Source organism: Myodes glareolus, chromosome 1 (genome assembly GCF_982192425.1).
Source record: "Myodes glareolus chromosome 1, mMyoGla1.1, whole genome shotgun sequence".
Lineage (NCBI taxonomy): Eukaryota > Metazoa > Chordata > Mammalia > Rodentia > Cricetidae > Myodes > Myodes glareolus.
This window is the reverse complement of record NC_142026.1, coordinates 8,545,386-8,551,385: the sequence shown is the minus strand read 5'-3', so window position 1 is coordinate 8,551,385 and position 6,000 is coordinate 8,545,386.

Genomic DNA, 6,000 nt, shown 5'->3' with positions numbered 1-6,000 from the left:
CTTCCATATAAATCTCTTTTCCCTATATATTAATTTAGCTTTTATTTAGTATATCATCAAGTTTAGTCAGGATCCTCTATGTGATCTTGAGTTTTGAACTAACCATCAGAGCCTTGGTGGGTTCATTCAGTGGCACATAAACTATATACCATGCTTCTCTATCTCCCAGAATCTGTCAGTTGCCAAGAGATCACCACTCATGAGCAGTATGAGTCAAGAAGACGGTATTCAGCAGACCCTCTTACCATTCCAAAGCTCTTAGAATATTTTCATATCATCTTCCACAATGTTCCTAGAGCTTTAAAAGGGGTAGAATAAATGTCTTGCGAAAAATGAGCCTTCTTAGCCCTTGTTTCTACAAGGGTCTTGAGGGTACCTCGACTTCCCTGAATTTCACGAACCATCTGTAGCACTACATTGGTTCTTTTTTTTTTTAAAAAAAATATTCAATTACTTACTTATTTGTGTGAATGTATGTGCATGTCACAATATAAGTGTGATAGACAGAGGTCAACTTAGACCAGTTGTTTCTCTCCTACTGTATTGGTTTCAGGTATTTAACTCAGATCTCTGGTCTTGGTTGGAAGGTCTTTACCCACTAAGCCATCTCATCAGCCTGTTTCTATAACCGAAATTAACTTCAAGAATTGGGTAGCATAAGTATAATATTGACTGCGTGCATATAGTTAACAAGTCCATAGTTCTAATGCCTGCTACAAAGCCTATCTCACCCCCAAATATAAGAACTTCAAAGCCTGGTTATCACTTTGAGTTGCCCCAGTCTTTGAAGATTCATTTTCTTTTCAAATAACCAGCCTAGCATATTTTTTTCTGTTTTCTATGAAATTGTGGACTTTAAAACTATCTAATTCCAAAAACATTTTGAGAAAGGAGCAAAAGAAACATAATTACTCAGTCCACTTCTGTTATACTAAAAACATTAAAATTATACTATAATTAATTTCATGAAATAGATAAACTTGAACATACTTTAAAAAAAATAAAACTAATATACAACCATCTGTATAAAGGGTCAAATAGTATTTGCCATGACATCCGTTTGTTTTCAAGGTTATAGATAATGGTGAATTTCAAGCTAGAAAAAAAAATAATTAACGTAGCCTTTAAATTGTGAACTTGAACAAGTCATATTAATTCATTAAACTCACATTTTTTCTTTAAAATGTAGCTGAGGAGTGTCCCACGCTACCGTCTCGCCAGCAAGAACCACGCAGGACACAGGATCCTTCTGCAGAAAAGCTTTAATGTCCCTTGGGAGCTAGAGCATAAGCCAACATGGCCGGGGACCCCTAAAATGAGGGAACCCTTCCTTTATATAGGAAGCAGTCCTTGCTTCTGACGTGTCACCCTTGGATTGGTCCGCTGCCCAATTAGTCCAGGTGAACCCTCTTTTCTGTCATCTCTCTCAGCAGTCTCCACTTCTGCCACATCCCAACCTGATCCCTCAGGTTCCCATGCCCACCTGCCCACAGTTCAACCAGGAGTTCTTTTCTATTTATGGATCTACCGAAAGACCCAGCAGTACCACTCTTGGGCATATAACCAAATGCTTAACTGTGTTCATACCACCTTTATTTGTTAACAGCCAGAATCTGGAAACAAAACCTTGATTCCCCTCACCCAAAGAATGGATTTAAAAAGTGGTATATTTACACAATAGAGTATTACTCAGCAGTTAAAAATAATGACATCAGGAAATTTGAAGGCAAATGATTGGAACTAGGAAAAAAATCATCCCCAGTGAGATAACCCAAACTCAGAAAGACAAACATGGTACATACTCATAAGTGGATATTAACTATAAAGTAAATAACCATTCTAGAGTCCACAGAATCAGGAAGGCTAGATAACAAAGAGAGACAAGGGGTGACCATACATGTATCTCCCCAAAATGATCTAGTATCTTAATGAAAGCTCAGGAAGTAAGATTTCAAAACTGCTTATAGATGAAAGCTTCCATTTCCTAAAAGTGGTAAAAAAAATTTTAGGGTTGGCAAGGGACTGGACTCTAGAGGAGTTCCCAGGTGTCCAAGGAGATGTCCCCAGCTTGTTCCTTGACCAGCTGAGGAGAGGACACCTGAACTGGCTTTATCCTATAGCCACACTGATCAATATCTTGCATATCACCATAGAACCCACATCTGGCGATGGATGGATATAGAGACAGAGACCCACATTGGAGCACTGGACTGAGCTCTCAAGGTCCTTATGAGGAGCAGGAGAGAGAACATGAGCAAGGAAGTCAGAACCATGAGGGGTGCACCCACCCACTGTGATGGTAGGGCTGATCTAATGGGAACTCACCAAGGTCAGTTGGATTGAGACTGATGGAGCATGTGATCAAACTGGACTCTCTGAATGTGGCTGACAAGGAGGGCTGACTGAGAAGCCAAGGATAATGGCACTGGGTTTTGATTCTACTGCATGTACTGGCTTCGGGAGAACCTCGTCTGTTTGGATGTTCACCTTCCTAGAACTGGATGGGGGGGACCTTGGACTTCCCACAGTGTAGGGAACCATGACTGCTCTTTGGACTGGAGAGGGAGGGGAAGGGGGAATGAAGGGAGGGAGAGAGAAATGGGAGGAGGTGAAAATTTTTAATAATAATAATAATAATAATAATCCTGAAAAAAAGAAAGAAAAATCCCCAGGAATCCACAAGGATGACCCCAATTAAGACCCTAAGCAACAGAGTAATAGAGAGGGTGCCTGAACTGGCTGTGTCCTGTAGTCAAACTGATGATTATCTTAAAAATCAACATAGAACCTTCGTATAACAACAGATGGAAACAGAGACAGAGACCCACATCAGAGCACTGGACTGAGCTCCCAAGGTCCTGTTGAAGAATGGAAGAAGGGAGAGTATGAGCAAGGAAGTCAAGACCATGAGGGGTTCACCCACTGAGACAATGTGCCTGAGCTAATGGGAGCTCATCGACTCCAACTGGACTGGGAATGAACAAGCATGAGATCAAACTAGTACCTCTGAATGTGGTTGACAGTGGGGGCAGACTGAGGGACCAATGACAATGGCATTCAGATTTGTCCCTACTGCATGATCTGGCATTTTGAGATCCTATTCTCTTTGGATGTATACGTTGCTCGACCTGGATGTAGTGGGGAGGGCCTTGGACTTCCTACAGGGCAGGGTGCCTTGCCCTCTCTTAAGATTGAAGGGGCGTTGAGGGGAGAATGTGTGGAGGGAGTGGGAGGGAAGTGGGAGGAGGGGAGGAAGTGGTAATTTGGATTGGTATTTTTTTAAAGAAATAAAATGAAATAATAAAAAAAATCACTAGTTCAATACAAATAATCCAGAATACTTAAGCTCCTATCTGGAAATACTGGGGGTATTATAAAAAGACTGGTAATATTTGATTATAAAGGGAAGAGTTGAGTTCTCATGGTCTGAAGCCACAGTTCTCCTACGGCCCTGACTCCAGGCCATTACCAGCTCTGCCAAGTCCATTCCTGGTTTCCCAGAAAGAGCTCCGTTCCTTCTCTCTACATCAGAGCTTTAGGGGGAAGGTCCCAAGGCCTCCACAACTGGAGCTGCGTTCCATCTCCACACTTCATGTCCTCAGATAAAGCCTCTAGTGATCAGTCCAGCTCTCCTCAACAGGCAGCCGTGGTATATGTTCTTGACAAGTTGCCTTTATAAATATGCACTGTCTCTTTTTATCTCTTCTAGTTAGTTTTGGTTTGAAGTTTGATTTGTCTGATGTAAGATTAGCTATGCTTACTTGCTTGTGTTTTCCACTTGCTTGGTAGTTTGTTTTTCACCCCCTGATTTTACGTTCCCATTTTTAATACAAATACTGCATCTCATTCTTAGACTGATGGGAGCATTTCTTGACCTCAACTACAAATACAAATACTCAGTTTTTGAGCTAATGAGAATGGTGCAACATAGGATAGATAATAATGAACTTAAAAATATGCTCAATAAATTCAAAGAAAGTTTAAACTTAAATAGGCAATTGGGCAAGGATTATTGATGTTAGAGAAATAATTAACAAGAGTCCTTTTGTCTATTTAAAAATAGAATATGTTTAGATCATTTTTACAGCTTAGCAAATAGAAAAAATATTTAATATTCCATTATTTACAAACTCTAAATGTTTAACAAATATCAGTTTGTACACCAATCCAGTTTTATATTTTCTAGAAGTCAATATCAATAAAATAAAATGGGTTCCAAGTGTTTAAAACTTCCAAAATAATATTATAAAGATGTACAATTTTTTCCATTTATCAAAGATAGTACAGAAATATTCTACCAAGTCTTCTGAAATTCTCAAGTTACACTCTTTGCATTTCCAGATACAACCTAAATTCTGAAGAAACACCCAATGCTTTCTTTAACCCTCATATTTGTATATTTTATTTCCAGTTAATTTACAATCTATTGAGAATATATAAGAATATTTATCACAGATATGATGAGAAATTTTTGTGGGGAACATAAAGATAAAGCTGATCCATGTGTTGAAGCCATTAGATAAGACTGTACTTGAATCACCATTGATGGGACAAGAATAACATGTCTTAAGACAGAAGATGCTGAATTATGATGGAGAGGTCCTGAGTATTAACGTACATAACATTATAAACATTATAACTCTAGCTATGAAGGTTAGAAAAGGTTCCTATTTAGGCTAACTTTGCCTCATATTCTATCACTTGATTGATTAAGCTATAAATGTACATGAAGTTAGTTACAACAGCCAGACATTAGGAGTAGCACATAGCTTTGAAAACAAGAACAGGTAACATATTTCATAGAACTGAAATCAATGTGTGATATTACTGTGGATATATTATTGGCACACCACAGTTAAATATTGAATGAGCAAAGACTTTGGTACAATAATTGATTATTAAGTTATAAATCCTTGATCAAATCTGGTATTCCAAATACCATCTTGCATATTCTCAGTGGTATAGTTTGATTTAATTTTAAATCCCAGTATTCAGAAACCTCGGAGAGAAAGGGTGGGACAGGTTAGTTAAAAACCTAGGTACTGAAGGCAAAGTATGCATATCCTAAAAAAGAAGTCACTCACTTAATAATTTTAAATGAAAGTGTGAATCTCAAATCGATTCTCAGACTGAAGAAAGATTGGCTTATTGCAAGATATTTAACACAAATCTATTACTCTAACACGTTGGTCATTAGATTAAACAGCAGCACATAAGACTCTCATTTGTGACAACAGTAAATGTTTCCATCAATAGCAATGTTTTTATTTAACCCACTTGTCAAAGATTCTGCAAAGTACACACATTATCAGCATTAAAAATGGCTATTAGATATGTCTAATGTAAAATATTATCACTCAGACATAAGTTATCATGAACTTAGAACTTGAAAATAAAATTGCCTCATCTTTGACAATACTAATATTGATGGGCTTTGCATATGAGTGATGTTGATTCTAGAATTTTAAAGTCATCATCAATTGAGTCTGCAGGGTTGTTTATTATTCATTTGGTTGGTTGGTTGGTTGGTTAGTTAGCGATTAGTTAGTTAGTTAGCTAGCTAGTTTTTGCAGAAATTAAGCCAAATTGATTGCAGTAGAAGGGGATAATGCTTTATGATGTTTCAGGTATGTTTTTATATAGAATGGCTAAGGCTAATCTCCCAAGGAAAAAAGGAGCACACACATGTGCTAATCTCATTTGTGACAATAATAAATGTTTACATCAATAGAAATGTTTTGATTTAAGCAACTTGTCAATATTTAGGCAACATATCTTCTCTCTCTCTCTCTCTCTCTCTCTCTCTCTCTCTCTCTCTCTTTAATCTGAGACACAGGATCACTTTGCAGCCAAGTTAGTCTTGAACTCACAGAACAGCCCTGTCAACTTTTGAACTGAGATTTTACTTCCCTTAGCTTTCCAAGGCCTAAGGCTGCAGGTGTCCCATTCTGTCTGGCTGCCCTACTGGTTGTGATGTTTCTTCCAAGAAGTACTACAGTT